At 42.3% G+C, this 17,803-nt stretch overlaps 1 protein-coding gene across 1 annotated transcript in view; it reads right to left on the bottom strand.

The window, feature by feature from the left end:
* LRRC8D (leucine rich repeat containing 8 VRAC subunit D) overlaps positions 1–17,339 on the bottom strand; it is a 52,529-nt gene extending 35,190 nt beyond the window's left edge. The window contains exons 1-2 of the mRNA XM_026854248.1: positions 17,319–17,339; positions 6,354–6,490 (exon numbers count right to left, since the gene is read on the bottom strand). The gene's annotated coding sequence lies outside the window, so the exon portion shown is untranslated. The remainder of the gene's footprint in view (positions 1–6,353; positions 6,491–17,318) is intronic.
* Positions 17,340–17,803: the final 464 nt, after the last annotated feature.

Below are 17,803 nucleotides of genomic sequence, written 5' to 3'. Positions count from 1 at the left end.
CCGTAGGGAGAGAAACTACAGAGCGCTAAAATCACATTTGCATATCTTAAATTAGCTGCATTAAAGATGGACAAATATGCCATAAATCTGAAATTATGCTAAACAAGATGATGGAGTTCTTGGCAACCTGATTATTTTACCAAGCTGACAGCCAGTTATCCCAGCTTCTCTCAGTCTACAAACATATACCAGGACAGTATAATCCAGAGGAGGAAGGGACCAATACGTTCCCATAACATTACTCGTGCTTTTTGCTCCGTGCTGCTGTCCCTTCTGATACCTCTATGCTTCATCACCACCCACCTCTGCCTTTTCCCAAAACTTTATCCACACCCTGCAGAGCTTCCCTGCAGCTCTCCATTCCATTTCCTCAACTGAAAAGGAAATACTGGCACTGCTATAGATCCTGACTGCATGTTACCACCAGTCAGCTGCTGCCCAGACACTAGGGAGTACACAGACTTAGGAAAAAACAGCCATTACTCATCAACTGAAAGGTAACTTGACATGGGACTGTCTATCACAGCCTGTTGCTTCTTGCATCCAAAGAAAATTCCATGCAACAGCCATATTTCCACAGCCCTCTCCATCTCCCCCATGCCACAGCAACGCCTGCTGCTCCCAACCTCCAGCAACACCACCGACATCCCAGCCCAGTATCAAGGGAGGCAGTGAGCCACCACACGGCATGACCTGCCAAAAAGGCAAGGCATGCAGGACTGCCAGATCCAGTTGCAAACAGCCGCCAGACCCCAGCCTGTAGCACTGGTGCAAGCAACAATCTGGGGGTTTTTTGGGTGGTGGTTGAGCTTTGCCTCTAAAACCCCAAATCACCATGCTTCTTCTGTAGAAAAGACTGAACGAAACCCTCAGCAGTGTTCTCCCTAACTACCACAGGACTTCAAAACAACACTTGGTGGGGAGGTGGGAAGCAGGGGCTATTTGGAATTTTTTATTTTTTTTTTTATTTTTTTTTTTTTTTTACAAAATTTATTTTCATGGAATTTTTTTTCCCCCTAACATTTCAAACACCACTTATGTTAACAATCATTAAGTTCCTTACGTAATTACTTGAACTGCCCATAAAAATTGTTTTGCAGCCTGCCTGGAAAAACATTTTACTTCAAAAGGTAGCAGATTCAGTTTATGAGCAGAAAAATCACATTTTTTTTGGCCAGCTCCTGCAGAACATAAGAGCTAAAGGAATGGGGAAAAGATTGATGCCTTATTCACCAAATCAATTCTAATTACGCATAGAAAACTTTTCCACAGCTTCCAATAATATACCAAGCAAGAGCTACTTCACAAAATGCAAAGTCAGATAAGTGGAAAGTTTGGGAGTTTATTGCTCAGCAACAAAAGTCAGGATTTTATATATCCAATCACTGGAGGCAGTGGAATGTTATAATTGCAAGCAAACTCTAGCACTTGAAATAATAAAATTAGAGAAATGTATTATTTATTTAAATGTAAAATTTTTCTAGAAGAGGCCCATAAAAAGCTGTGGACAGAGTAACACAATATTACAGCTAAACCACAGCAGCACTAAAATAACTGGGCAACAAAGAGCTGTTTCCTCATTTTTTCACTTGCAAATCTCTCTCTCCCCCCATCTTTACTGTTTGAGGCATCAGAAAATAATGTCACCAACTTCTTATGGTATGTCCTTTTCATCAAGAGGTGCAAATATAGCATTATTAAACATGTCAGGTCCATCTACACAAGGAAAACCAGGTCTTGGAAAGGCCAATTTTTCCCCATCCCAGCCCAATCCCTTCTGTGGTTTCTCAGTTGTTGAAGTGTTACTTCCCTGTGAAACTAAGTCAGGTATGGAAAAGGATTGGCATACCTTACTCTTTGATGCTGAGTCTCACTATGCAGATATAGAGCTCCAGTGTTTGCAGTCAGCCTCTAAGAGAACAAGAACACTGTGATGGTGCTCCCTTTTTCAAGAGTGCATCACCTACCAAAGATAAGGGACAAAGCTTGAGGGAGCAACCACATGTTGAGAATCACTTCTCATCTATCAGAAATGCACCTTCTGAGATTGCAGTTGAGAACTGAGAGCACGTAAATATTTCAAAATAATACCATGTTGTGTCAAAACACACAGCTAAGATTACCACAGCCTACTGAATTTGATACACATCCAGTAGGAAACAGGTTTATACACATGAAAACATGCAACATGACATAACTCCACTGAAGGTTTGAAGAGAGCACCACTGTGTTTTGACCCTGCTCAGATTTTTCTCTGCTATAGCAAGTTTGCTGACAAACACCCCTGAGCGCAATCTCCTTCCTCTCCATGCTGCCATTGGCACCACTGCTTGCAGCCAGGCCAGGTTCAAGCTTGCAAGACAAGCCGGCTAGAAGCAGCTCAGCTCACAGATGCATGGCTGCGGGGACTGGCTTTTGCTAGCAGTAACGGGCACATCTGCCTCAGCAAAGAAATATGCGAGCAAAACCAGTGGAAAAAAATCATTGAAGTAGGGCTGGTTTTCAGCTTCTGTATCTAACATTAACATTGAAAATTCTGCTGGGAGGACAGGAAGAAAGAAAAGATAACCTGACATGAAAATTGTAACATTGGAGCGAGGTACACAGAAATCCTTTTCATTGCAGAGAAGCGGTCAAAATTATATCTATATCTACACCAAAGGAAAAATTTACTTCTGCCTTGAGGCAGCCTTGGCAATAACACTGCTGCAAGCAAAACAGTTTATCAGTTGGGGAGAAATTTAAATCCATTTCATTTGTCAATTAACAACCTTCTAATTACTGCTTCTGGTATTGAAACACACATGTACATATGAGGGAATTGGCCCTTGCTCTCCAACCCCTTCACTGTACCTGGTCCTGGCAGGGAGGGAACAAGTGCCTACAAGTGGTGCTTCCTCTGCTGGCCAGGTCCCTGCAGGGTCTCCTGGCTCCCCTTGGGCACACAGCAGGTCCCTGGTGTCAGCTGGGAGATGGCTGGCACCGGCTGCCACCGATGCAGGGCAGCCCTGCCCTTCCCTCCTCCCTCACTGACAACACCGTGCTAACCGTGGCCAATACCAACATTGATATTACTCAGTATGGAGCAGGCAGACCCTACAACATGGCAGGAGCTTCCTTAGTATTATATTAGAAGTCAAACTGCAGGCAAATGTCCAGGAAAGTCTGCCATTTGCAACACGTCTGGAACCAGCACACCCTCCCCCAGAGGCTGGGGGACACTGAAACACACAGCTCTTCAGGACGTCCATCTTTTGTCTGCCCTTTGGTAGCCACTGTCAAAAACTGATCTTGATTTTGTCAAAAATTGATTTTATTTTCACAAGCGAGCTACTCCCAGGCTCACCCTCCACCTCTGCCACAAGCTCATACAGCTCAAACACATGAAATACAAAGGACCATTGGCACAAGCTACAGCTGGCACTCACTCCATGAACAGATCAGAGCAAGCTGACAGGTTACCTCCTAACATTAAGCTTGGTATCAATACACTTTTGTAATTAACTCGGAGCTGATGCACAGCAAGTAAATACGTCAGATTTGCTTACCTCTGGAGAATGAACAGTCTTACACCACACAGAGGAGCTACATGCCAAAACACCAGTAAAGCAGGACACAAGAAATGAAAGTAACTAAGCAAATCCATATCTTCCTTGGGTCCCTTCATTCCTACTTCAAGAAGAAAGTCAGCATTGCCGCTTATTATGTGTGTATAGTAAACAAATAGCTTATACAGACAAATTGTTCTTAAAACAAATCAAAAGCACATCAGTGAAACGTGATCTAAAATAAACCAGTTATGTTTGAGAATATCACTATTTCCCCTGGCGCTTCAAGATTCTGCAGCTGCAGAAATTCCTCTAAAAAAATTCAAAAGAGTTTAAAGCTTATGCTCCCACAAAAGAGGCTTCCAGACACAAATATATTATATCTATACATATGCACTCTATCACAGTAACCAGACCAGAACACTCACACAGAAAAGCCGCTAGCCACGCTTCCATGTTCTTCTGATTTAGTTGTATCAGCCAAGACACTTTTTCTTGCTTCCCAACTATGCAAGCAAAAACCCTTCTAGTGGCTGTGAATTTTTTCTACCTGTAGAAACTGTTCCTTTCATAGGATCTGTTTTAAGCAGCACCAGCAGAAAAATTCCTCTCATAGCCATAGGGGCAGCTCAGGAGGAAGTGGCAAGACCGGGTAATGGAAGTGTGCACACAGGAATAGTGAAGGCAAAGGAGAGTATTGCATCAGTCTAGCTTACATCCACAGAAAAAGGGAAGAACTAGCAACTGCCATCACACCAGTTTTGTGCCAGCAAAAACTAAACTGCAAAAATCACAATCCTACTACAAGAAGTAACAGAAGTAAAATTCTGCACATAGGTCAGACTGACCAACTTTACTTTGAGACACAGCATTTTGTTTTCTATTTTAATTTTTGTGCCCTGCTTAGTGTATAATGTATAATCTTGAAAAACAAACAGACTGCCTGAAAACATAAGTGCAAGTCATTCCATTATGTCAAGTAGATACTAATCCTATTACCCCCCAAGGAGATCACTAAGTGTCAGTTGGTTAACTGTTTCACTACTGATAAGATACATATCACTATTTCTTTGCTAAAACCTATCTCGAAACTCCAAACCATCTCTGTAAAAGCCTCTGATGAGTAAAACCATCCATGTACCCTATCCAGGAGTAAACAACCTCTCCACTCTTCCCAATGAGCATCCTTATAACACAGATTCATCCTGATTACATCAAAAGTACTCAATATTAAGAATAAAGAAGTGTGGGTTAGTAAACAACAAAAAAGTTTAAGACAGACTCAGTACAGTTATAAAGACTGCCCTATCTGTGTTCCTACTCAAATAAAGATCTTCTCTGTCTCCTTTTTTAAAAAAAAAAAACACAGAACTGCTGCAGGTTATCCAGCCTGCCACATCACATCAATGCAGCAACCAGTAAGGCCTGGCTGCAGAATTTAGGTCAGCTCGTCTGTGGAGCACATAAGGTCTTGCACACAGCCATGAATTTCCTAGTAATGCTTCAATAATCCCTCTCCATCCTGCTATGCAGCTATTTTACTAGTAGCTGCTAGCTTTCCTCTAACTCCCCAACAAAGACTCTCCACAGGAGGGATGTTTGCAGGCAAATGAGACACTATCTCTTCCTTGGGAAGCAGGAAGCTGGTTGTTGAATCAAATAAATGATGATTTTTATTTCTCAAGATAAAAGAGTGAAGGATTCCCAGTGCATGCCAGAAAATAACTTCCCTCTTTTAACCACACAAGATATAATGTGAGCTGAAAATTACCTCTAGAGTATTAGGAATAATTTCCTTAACAGATCATCTAAACAAAACCCCACTGTTTCCACCTGGGTCAAATAAAAAAATAACATAAAAATGTGACTAATAAATTCAGTCTAAGGGACAGATGCTGGTAGTTCTAGAGAAAGCATCACCTGAATAGAAAAACACTGTGCCTCTTCAAAGAATGCTTCACTCTAGAAGTGAATTGCGGGCCACTGCCATCCCAAGCATTGTACAAGCACACGTTAAATAGTAGCCCTGTCTTAAGGAATCTCTAAAGACGCACAAAAATATGCAAAGTCTTTTCAGAACATGGTCCTCAGAGCAGGAGTTCCACATAAATTGGTAAGTACAGTTATGTAAGAAACAAATAATAAATTGAATACAATAAGCCAAAACCTCGAACTTCTCTGTCTACATAGATGAACCTAAGACTTAAGTATGGCAATCTGAAAGATGTGAATGTAAGAATAAATATCAGTTTCCAGGAACAGTTATGGAAAACTCAGCAAATAAAAACACAGTTAGCAAGCTGACAGCTAGTTTTGTCTTAAAACCCATCAGCCTGCTACCTTTCTGTGCTCTGGTGGCTGCATTACATTGTGCTCATCAAAAACTTGCACTTAAATCTCTCTATTAGAACAGAGAATAAAGCTGATGAAAAACTCTTTCCTCAGGACATCAAATTGCTCTTCAACATTCAAACATTTAAGAGTATTGCTAGTCCACTCTTTCCAACTCAAACAGAGCGTGGATACAGGTATTGGCAAACACATACTGAGCCATACTGCACATCAGATGTGCAAATCAAATACCCCCAGAAAAACACAAAGTTGCATTTGTTTACCTCAGATCCATTACAGAACTCAAGCACCCATGCTAGGCCCACAGATGATGTGGTTGCTGTTACTGGGACACCATCCTATCACATATATTAGCAAGACTTTTTAAGGAATAGAACTCTATTTCTATAACTAATCACCCACAACTTCACTTGAACTCAGCATCAGAAACTTTTCCCATTCCTAGCTCAGTACCTGATCAGGCTGTGCTTCTCCTTTCTCCTCCGGCTTCAGCTGGGCTGAGTGCTGGCTCCAGGAGACTCTGGTGATGGGAATACCAAGTCAGGTGCTGATGGTCACTTTCTCATTTTGACAAGCACCACAGACTCTTCCTGTATAAAAACAAACTGCTGTGAATCAAAGTGGCTAAATAAAGTGTTGACACTAGTGGGGTGTCAGAGAAACACCACTCTGCAACACAGAAGCAAAATGTTAGTCATCCTTTTGCCATCAGTGCCTGATCTCTGGGGAAGGCTGAGCACACCCTTACTTTACCAATTTCAGAAATACTCTAAATGAGTGGTCTTTCCTGAAGCGTGGAGATCCCTCAAACTAGCAATTTGCCATTTTACACATATTTTCTTAAACATATTGGCTCATCTGAACTTAACCAAGAGCACTGCTATTTCTACGCCACTGCTTCCCTACAGCACCCTAAGAGCCAGACCAGACCCCAGTACATGGCAGCTGCACACTGCACATGCTCCACACAAATGCTTCGATCACACTTGCCCTGCTGCATTACAGCAGTATGCCAGGTAAGCAGGTTGTCTTGAATCAATGAGTTGCCTGGAAAACCTCTGGAAAACACCTCTATCCCCCTGACGAACAAAATGGAGAAGAAACAGGACTATCCCCTCTCCTCCTTTAGCTCAACACTTCCACCAGCCAAGACCCCAGCACAGCTGCCTTCACTGCCAGCTGCTCAAAGGCTCCAGGGCACAGCAGAGCCCACTGATGGAAAGCAACAACTCAAAGCGAACAGCCAGACTCCAGCAGGTAATTCATGAGTATTTATTTTAGTTTGCTGCTTATTAAGTATGCCTCATTATAAATCAAGTATTTTACAGTAATTGCCTCCAATCAACAAACACTGAGAAAGCCGCTACCTAGACCAATGCTGCTTCACAACTGAAACGAGTCCCCTAGCAACAGGCACGACTCTACATGACTGTCTGTGTGCAGCAGGCTGGCCACCACTGCCTTGCTGCCCTTCTTGCGCCTCTCCTGCCCTGGCTGCAGCCCAAGCAGTGCTGCTGCATGCCCAAACCCTTCCTAGCACTGCCAACTCTTGCACGCTGCTGCCAGGGTGCAAGCACCAGCACTACAGGGTGCTCGCTGCAAGACTGGCAAGCCCCAGCCTGGCTGGCAGCAGCACCTCGACAGGAATGGAGACAGCCCCCCAGCACGGGGAACGCCCCACAGCCAGGTCTCAAAGGCAGGGGCAACTGGCCGCATCCCCTGCTTCAGCCACCAGCCCACTGCTTCCACGCTAGCAGCAGCTGCAGTGGAAAGCTGCTGTGTTGTTAGGGTCTGTGCCTAGTGCCAAGCACAGTGCACTCACCCACCTGAGGTGCTCCCAAGCCACTGGTGAAAAAAAAAAAAAACCACCACCCAACACACACTTCACTCTTAATTTATTTTCCAAGGCCTTTTCAGGGTTGGCACCTGCTGGCACTCAGAAGCCCACAGGAAAAAGCCCTGTGTCATGCTTTCCACTGAGAGCATTTTAAAGGTCAGCAGGAACCTGCTGTTCCAGGTTTCGTCTTAGCAATAGAGACCCAGGATAAGGAGGTGTGGAAGACACCATCAAATAATGCAAATAAAATATGCACCTTAAAGAATTTTCTCCTTCAAAGGGGTCAGGGTGGTCAAGTAGTCTCGGAAGAATTAAATCCCTTTCACAGCATACGTCTTCGGAACTAGAGTTTTCAGAGACTGTTTTTTAAATATACGGGGGGGGAGGCATGGTGGTGGTGTAATTCTGAGTAGGTACTTTACAAAGGGCTATTGCAAGCAGGTTTCAGAACAGACCTTTGGATCATACTTGCACTGACAGAAAATGCTCCCATAGCCAGAGGGCCGTTCACCTTGGCTGTTTCTGTAATCTTTTTTCACGAGGTCAGAGACCCACACAAGAAGGGCTTAAGCAGAGCTCTGCCCTCCAACCCCTCCTCGGCAGCCACCCCAAAGGCAACAAACAATTTTTGAAGACAGAAGGCAAAGGCAGTTCCCACCTCCAAAGTAGGAGGGCTGTGTTTTTTGAAAATGCATCAGTGTTTAGGGAAAGGTGTCAGGAGAGGCTGAAAAGCACCACCACCATACTTGATAAGGCATAGAAGAACAGAACAGCTTGTATTCAAGAACTGTATCACAGCCTGAAAGACTGCTGAAGTCCATCACCACCACCACCCCCTTCCTAGAATAGACCAAGCACATGAGTTGGATCATACCTAGAGGAGAGGTGGAAGAAACAAACGACAAACACACACTCATAAGATTTTGGTTTAAAACAAAACCAGCAACAAAACCCACCCAATCTAAAGCAGAAATTCTCATATAAATCCTATCAGTGTGTAAGCAGATGCTTAGGCAGAGCCAAGACCAATGAAGGAATCTTCCCCACAGTTCTTGCCACAGAAATCCTCCTAGATTTTGTTCCAAATCCCATCTGAGGAATTCTCTATGCTTCTTCCTTCAGCTCCCCCTCCAATTTTTGAAGTGACAACCTCTATTTATTAAAATGAAACAACTTCTTACAGAGACATCAGTTCTGATACAAGAATACACACTCACTACTATAGTCAGTATGTGGGACAGCGAGTATGAAGGAGATTAAATAAGGAGCATGTGTATGACTTCTCTTATAACCTAGTCCCCTCTGGCACTCATTCCCTTTAATCCTTCTCTTTTCTTTCAGGCCCCTTCAGCATAGGGAAAGATTTACACCCCATTTACACCGGGGTGTTGGCATCACATTTATCTGAATCACAGTCAAGCACTTGGCACTTCAGGCATAACATGTTCAACCTCCAAATGCCACGTCCTATATACTGTAGCCTACATGTGCCTGCCTTCATTTGTACAGTCACTTGATCAAACATCTATTCCACTAAGGAAAACACCACTTCTGTTGTGCTTAACAGGGGTTGCATTTAACAGGGAAACAATCATTGCTAACAGAGTGGAAAAAAATCAAAAAAAAAAAAAAAAAAAAAAAAAAAAAAAAAGGAGGGAAATCACAGTATTTGGGAGAAAGTAAAAATCTTGGGAAAAAATCAACTAATAAAATAGGTGGAGCAGTTCTAGTCACTAGAGGTTTAATTTCAGCACAGATGAATGATTTTCAGTTCTACATGTATCTCCAACCCAGCCAACAGCAGACATTTGACAATCACTTTGGTTAAAACGCCATCTTCCTCCCTTGCTACTGCATAAGAAAAACAACAAACCACCACACAGGAAAAATGCCATGCCATCAGGAGAGTAGAAAAAAACCAAACCTGTACAGAATCCTACAGCAGAAGTATTGTCAAAAGCAGCATGTAACCTAACCAGATAAATATCAGATTTTGTTGCTACCTCTGAGTGAGGTTTTGCAATCAGCTTAAAATGACTTGTGGCCACCCTGCTGCTTAATACTCCCACTCTGTCCCCTAGTGTGTCCCTGGAAAAAGCATCCTGCCCCACCAAGGCAGAGGTGGGTGGGCAGGAAGGCAGGACTTCCCCTTGCAGCAGTAGCGTGAGCTCAAATTTGCTCCAGCTGGTCTTGAAACCAGTCCCTTTGGAAAGCACCTTAGGCACTCCTCCTACTCCATGGGAGCCTACAGGATCCCACTGGCACTCCTGGAAAAGTTCATTGTCCATATTAGGGCTTTGCTTCAGCTTTTCACATGTCACCCAACATCCCCTTTATTTCAGGAGCTCCTTGTAATTCTTTCCTTCTCCTCTTTGTGCCACCTCCTCTTCCCCCCTCCATGAGCCAGGGGCTATGTGCAAACTTCTCCCTCCTTCCTCTCTTCCGTCGCAGAAGGCAGGAATATAACAAGACATAAACAAATCAAACCTTGACAGGCAAGCTGGCAAGATTTCCCAGTGCTATAGGTAATCCATTGTGTGATCTACAGGCAATAAGAGAGGGAACTGCTAATGGTAGCTCTGCTGTTACATTCTTCAGCAGACAGCAAGCCAGATCTAAGCTCTTACAAGTTCAGACAGCAAGCAGGTAAATAATCAGACACTGAAGAAGCCTTAACATGGGTGAGGTGACAGCACCTATCAGAGTGCAGAGAGCCACCATCCTCTCTTCATTCACAAAAAGAACTGCAGAGGAGGAGCACTAGGTGCTCCTCGCACTGACCAGCTGCATACTGGTTGTGACCAGGCTGTTCTGGGCTGCTGTGCACAGGGACCAACTGCGATTTTACAACACAAATGAGGCAGATGCAAAACTATTCAGCCAAAACCAGGCTTGTACCAATTCAACCTGTAAGTTTATAGGTGCCCATTAAACTTGCTGTAATGAATACATATGTCCACACAGGGGTCTGTATTACTTTGCAACATACTTTCAAGCTGAATGCAAACTGGGAGAACTTGGCCATACAGCTGTGAGCATGAAAGGTGAAAGCCCTGCTTCTGGAGATGAGACTCCCTCAGTCAAACAGGATTCATACACTTTTCAAGTGCAGAACAGTACAGCTTCATGCTTTAAGATTTTCTTTTATATTTACTCACACTTACCTCAACAATTATTAAAACAATAATTTTGTTTTATGTTTTCCTTTGCAACACTTAGTATTTTCTTTTGTATTTTTGCATGCCTCATTTTTATTTTCTGGCTTTACTACATGCTTTACTACTATTGTTCTGCTATAACCCTGGCCCCATCAGTTTCGTTGTTTAAAATCTGTTTCAGTTAAACTGATTGATGCTAATAAGGGCACCCTTAAGTTCACCTTTCAATTTAGGTACATCCTAAATCAAATTACACTAAAAATAAACAAAGCATAACCACAAATTTTAACCACTGAAAATCGAGTCTTGTCCAAACCACTGTATTTTTTCATTTTCCTGATTAGTAGCACACTCAGTGTCCACTCTTTTTTTCAAGAACAACTCTTCTCCCGTTATCTTCTTGTTAGACACTTTCCTATCCACTTCCCACTGGGACACTAGCACTGACCAAACTCACAATTTCTGCAGCACCAACAAGCATTTGTGTATCTGCATTCCTCTGCTTCCTTGTTTCAAGAGCCAACAGATTTGTTGTCAGATGGACAGGAAAGGAGAGGAGCAAAACTATCAAGCCAGTCTTCCCTTTCTGTCTGCTAACAATGCCAAGGAGGTAAGACACTGAAGAAATTTAAGCATGGGTTATAAAATAGCAAACATTACTTTAAAAAAGTGCATGAAAAGTTTCATTTCCCTTTTGTCAGTTCCTCTTCTAAGCTAGGTAGTTTAAGCTTTATTTCTTAATTTAATTAGACAGAAAACAAGTACATGAAAGTTTCTGGATGGCAGCCATTGAGAGGAACCCTGTATGTAGACTTCTCAGTTTGTATTTTAAACACCAGTCAGATTAAGTGTGAAGTCTGGTTCCTCCAGATGCATCTTTGATGAAGGCAATTGCTAATGCATGTGGAAAGTGTTTATAACCATAGTAGTGCTTGAAAACAAAGCAAGATAGTACACTACTTTTCACACTTCTCACTCAAATTTTAATGCAAAGATTGTCAGACCAAAATAATTCCCCCTTCCATGATCTGTACACAAAATACTATGTACAAATATGCAGGATTTTTTAATCATTCACTGACATTTGCATTGGTTTAGTGGACAAATTTATACTGAACAATCCAAATGACATCAGCTTAACAATGTGTTCTCCTGTGCAGGACTGCAAAGGCAACAAAATGTCTATTACATAATACTTCTATATAAAATATTAATATTCACAGAGGAAGCTTTTGAACTGAAAGGTTATTTTCAATGATTAGCAAATCAGTGTTGTATAAGCTTGGGTTTTTAATCAGTGTATTTGAGACTAACTATACTTTTTGTCAGCAAAATACGACAAAGTTAACTTTGTATGTGCACACATCAAGGTATATCAAAGATCTCCCTAAGGTTACCAGCTTCTCTTTTAACCTTATGCTACTGCAAGATTATAGAACTGCCTCCATCTCTAGCACATACGGCTTCAGCAAGCCTGCACTAGTGTTATTCCAGGCATGGGTGTTCTTTATACAAGTTGTCCCACCAGCTGAAAGTGTGTAAGTTCCCTTTCCTTCCTATCCTGCCATGGCTGAAGAACAGATAGATATTCAGATGTCATACTCATATACACATCCCATGGGCTTGTTTTCTCCTTAGAGCTATAATCCCAGATTGGAAAATCACTGCAGTAAGAATAAAGTGCTTCAAACAAAGTCCACCCCAAAAAAAAAAAAAGGCTGCTTTTAGCAGGCATGTTGGTATCTGTGGCATTGGCCAGACTTGAAAACACTAGAGGAACTAGAGGTGCGGCAGCCCCGACTTCTGTAGAACCCAAGGGCATTCAGGAACATCTTTTATAGAGAAACTTATCTCAGTGCTGACTTGCAAAGAATGAAGTCCAAGGGAGAAAAAAAACCCAACGCAGCACCTTGGCTGTGGCTTTGTAGCCATTCAGTTGCATGGGGGCAGGTAGGAGCCTGCCTCGCTTCTTCATTGGAAGGCCTATAAAGAGCCTTCATTTTCAGGTTTTTTACTCTCTGTGTGTATTTTTACATAATAAATCTAAGGAATAGGTCCATCTAGAGCATCACTGGTCTCCAGCACATGTTCCAGGACACTGCTGTAGGTCTCATTGTATTTACCAGCTCCATGTGAGTGTCACAGATAAAACATCTAAAACAGCAGACACCTCTATTTAGGCAGCCCCAACCATGGTCTTGGCATACAGGGATCATGTATATCAGGAGATGCGACTCAGACCAAAAAATCCTAAGCAAGTGAATAGAGAGGGACTTTAAAACCCCTGTTTGGGAACTGTGTAATTTAAAAAAAATTTGACCATACAGCAAACATTCTGAAGAGATGTTTGATAGGAAAAGGTAGCAACAGTGTTTAATTATCTGTTATGCCCACGCCTCGAGTCTAAGAAATCTTCCATTGCATTATCCTGGTCTTCAAAGGAGACCTTCATAAGACAGAGCACCCGAGATGCCTAACTTTTAACAAAAAGACCATATACAGAGAGGATTCTTTTTTTAACACTAACAAGGAGCAATGCAGGTCACATTTCTTTTTCCTGTTGATCACACAATACAAAACACAGGACCACGATGAATAAAGGCAATTGCTATTCTCACCCACTGCTGACTGCCACATGCTTTCAGCCTGGTCATTTTTTCTGCTTCTTCAGAGTCACCAAGAAAAGGATCTCTGAAAACAAAAAAAATTCTGAGCATCAAATAACTTTCCTCTTCCCCTAAGGGTGGCTGGATGATTGTTTCAGAAGTCTTGAATATCACAACTATTTTAGTCTCAGAACAAATCACTTCTGAGGAACGAGATCAACCAGAAAGAAGGAAAATTATAGCTAGCAACAGTTTTGAGACTACCTGGAACAACATGTTTTCATATCCTGATTTATATTTGAAGAGGAGGAAGAAAAGGGAAGGTATTTCTTTTGAAACAGTACCAACAAACAGGTCCTTGGTGCAGCCATACTCTCTTCCCATGCTACTGCTTTACTCCAAGCAGTGGGCAAAAGTGGCATTTTGCTGGCCTGATTCCAAGAAAACAAGCTTCCTCCTTTCAAGGATATCTCCCTGAACACTCTAGCAGCTGCAACATGAAGGTCTTTGAGCTTCTCTTCCTATCCATTTCCTGAAGGGGGACAGGAACCTACTCTTGCAAGACTGGAAGAATACAGATGAAAACAATATAGAAATAAGTGGAAAAAGCTTCAATTCTTTTAATTAAAGAAATTTGTGGTGAGAGAAAGACTGAAGCAGTGTCAGTTAAAATTAATGATGTGGAAATGAGTATTACCGATGGTATTATAAAGTGCCAACTTGACTTGTGACGCACTTTCCTTTTTAACATGCCAAAACCCAAGATGATTCTCAAGAAGTTAAACACTAGAAATACTGGCTTTGCTCTTTCCTAAATTTGTTTGGAATCTCTGAGGGGAAAAATTTTTGGCAAGCAAACAGTACCTATTCTTTGTTACATGGTTAAAAGAAAATTGCACTCAATTTGCTTAGACCAAAAGATCTCGAGCCAGACCCATCCTCAATGAAAGCAAGTCAAGCTTTGAAAAAACACAGCTCAAAGTGTTCTCAAGATAAGAGGTACAGAATAGCTTTGAAACAGTAATTATAATCGCTTTTACAAATACAATGCTGGTAGCTGCTAGAAAACTGTATTTCAAACATCCTTCTCTGTACTTCAGCCCTCGTCTGGCAAATACAAGCATAGGCCCGCAGCACGTCAACATCACAGCCAAAAACATACAGTGTCAAGATCAGGCACCTTTACCATGATCCCAGAGAACCTTACGCATGCATGCATGCTCATGAGACTATACACCTGTGGACAATTAGTCACATGCACAAGTTTTTGCGTGGTGAACTCCACAGACTTTTCACTGCTTGTTATAAAAAAAAATGTTAAAAATGTCAGTGACACAAAAGCATTGACAAATCTTTAAATGTAAGGTTTCTGAAGAAAATTATTTCCATTTTTCTTAATAAATCAATAGCACTTTTTTCCTAGCATATAACCTTCCTACCACCGAGACAATAAATAAACAAAACAGAAAGAAAGGGGAAAAAAAAACATAAGGAGAACTGTATAGTCTAATCTCAGTGCTAGCAGGAAATGGAGAAATTTAAACAGCAGAAAATGAAATAAAATGTTTTTGTTCTTTCCATTTTATACAGTAATATTTAAGTATCACAAATACTGCTAATTGTGTTTTATGAATATTTAGGGATCTACACCAATTTTATGAATTAATTAGAAGATACAGATTGCTTTTTTGATAAGAAATTAAAAACCTTCAGTGTTCATTATTTGGTAAAATACTAACTCTGAAACTCCCTTTTGTTTGCACTCAGTTGAGAAACTAGATTACTGGGTTCACCCATGAATTGTTTGTGACTCAAGCTACTTGTTAGTAAAACAGCCATCACCAGCCCCACAATGACTAAATGCTTTAAACCTCAGGACACTAATTTATCCTCAGTGATCACAGTGCCCGTGTACCTGTATCAAAACTCCCCTCTGGCTCTTAGTGGTGCAGGAGACAGCAAAGGGAAACCCTGGGTTGAGGTGCTGAGTCAGCACTCTGCCTGCAAGACATCCGAAGCCAGACCACCAGTACACACGAAAAGGAGGAACTGACACCGTGGCCGGTGCCAACAGAGAACACAAGGGGGGAAAGCAGCTCAGCCACTGGCACAGAACCCTGATGCAAAATCCACTTACTCCCACTGGCTTCAGCAGACTTTGAACAGGACCACAATACACAGAAGGAACAGGAAGACCTGGAGAAATTGAAGGAATTAACTTCAAGGTGGGAAATTTCAGTACAGTCACTTCTTATAAAACCGCACTAAGACACAACACACATGGTCGCAAGTGCTTTTGACCACAGGGATGTACATATCCTTTTTTCCACTGGCATTTATTTTCTTACCCTCCTTTTACTGGCAGGACCTATTGCAAGTATATCACCAACAGCACTAGCTTTTTTTTTTAGTCTCTTGGCACACAGTTAAGCAAGCTGTCCATACACAGGATGTACATACCACCACCTACCTACCGCCACAGGAGAGAAAGAGGCTCGTCTGAGGCGACGGGAACACAGGGCTAAGAAAGAACTGGAATACAAGGACTGTATTTCACGTGTGCAGCTATGTGTTAATGCAATGTACGCTAGTTAATCTTTCCACAGCAAGCACCTAAGTGCTTTCACTCTCTTTGCATTGTTATTATTATACAGGTTTGTTCCTATTAATAATTACCTTCCCATGAGGGCAGCTTACAGACTTTCTCCATTGCTGGTGCTGCTGCTTTAGAATTCCTCCTCCAGGTCTGAACACAGTGGACAGATTACCATCCCCCCAAGGATGTCAGGGCTGGTACAGATATATATTCTGCATATCTGGATCTTACAAAATAAATTACTGCTTAATGTTGCTCCCTTCCCCATGTTACCTTATGTAGCCTTTGTAAACTTTGGATCTTTATCAAAGTAATCTCGATTCCAAGTAACATTATTTAAATATTCCTTGCTTATTATGCGCAAGAAAAAAATAGAGCATACATAACAGACAACTGTTTTTCACACTAAGCAAGACACAGGCAGAGCACCAAATGAGTATACTATAAAGGCAATGCTTGCTCGGAAACACAGGAGAAAATGGTGTACAGTACAAAAAAAATAGCCACAGTAGCATATTCCTAGGTCAGGAACTCATAAATCAGTTTCAACAATAAAAGGTTTATAGGGGATTTGTAAATCACAAAGAATTAATAGGATCCTGGCCCATGAGCAAGGATCGATGAATTAATTTAAGACTGCAATCAAGAGCAGATAACACTAACCTTCTATACTACCAAGCCTTACCCCTAAGTTTGAAGAAAGGGGGTTTCCTCTGCCACCAGCAAGGGGGTAAGGAAAAAAAAAATCCTAAACCAACAAGCCACAGAGAAAGGGACTTGGCTACCTTGTCTGGGATGAGAGTGCTTTTTTGATAGCTCAGAGCTGTGGGATCAAAATCTCAGTGCTGGTCCTGCAAATTTCTCACATCCTAAAGCTGTCTCCCAAACAAGGGGGCATAGCCATTCCCCACCTTCAGTTTTAGAAGCAGAAAAGATGATCCTCTCCTATCACGGCTAACAGATTTAACGCTGAGAAAACCCCAAAATACTTCTCTACTTTAAAAAAAAAAAAAAAAAAAAAAAAAAAGATGTAACTGACAATGCTGAGTAGTAGGTACCCCAAAGCTAGTACTGGAGATGTTTCGCTCTGCACCAGCAGCTAAGCCAAGTGAAACATCACTTTCAGCACCACCATTACAGGAAGTACTGCTGAGACTTACTCCACCAAACAACAGGCTGGTTACCACTGCCGTCCTCCATTTTCAAGTCTGAGTAACCTACCTCATGGCTCTTACACACTGGGAGCGTCCAGAGGAGAAACTGCCACCGGCTGCTGGTGTGCTGTAAATGCCCTGCCTGCATCCCCCCCACCGACTGCAGACCAGCTTCCCTAAAGGATGCTGGGCAAGCCACAAGCTTTCTGTGCCTGAATTTGTGTTTGTTCAACAGCAGTGGCAGCACTTGTAACGGGGACGGGGGGGAAATGGAGGTTGCAAGACAGAGGAGCTGCTGTGCCAGGCTCAGGGATCCTCAAGGAGCAGGAGTCGGCGTTGCCACATACCGGGGAGCGGGGGAAGGGAGGAGACGTGCCTCGAAGAGACACAGATGACTCTGAGAAGGGTTATCTTTTCATCCTGAAGATGTGTTTTATTGACTGGTTTCGGCCCCTTAATCTGCGTGTGGTGCAACGGCAAGGACCAGCTGCCCCCATACAAAAGACACGCAGCCGGCGGTCCCCACACGGGCCGAACGCCGCCGCTCTCGGG

Source organism: Athene cunicularia, assembly GCF_003259725.1.
Source record: "Athene cunicularia isolate RWA chromosome 8 unlocalized genomic scaffold, athCun1 chr8_part1, whole genome shotgun sequence".
NCBI classification, from domain to species: Eukaryota; Metazoa; Chordata; class Aves; order Strigiformes; family Strigidae; genus Athene; species Athene cunicularia.
This window is presented reverse-complemented; position numbering and strand designations above follow the sequence as displayed.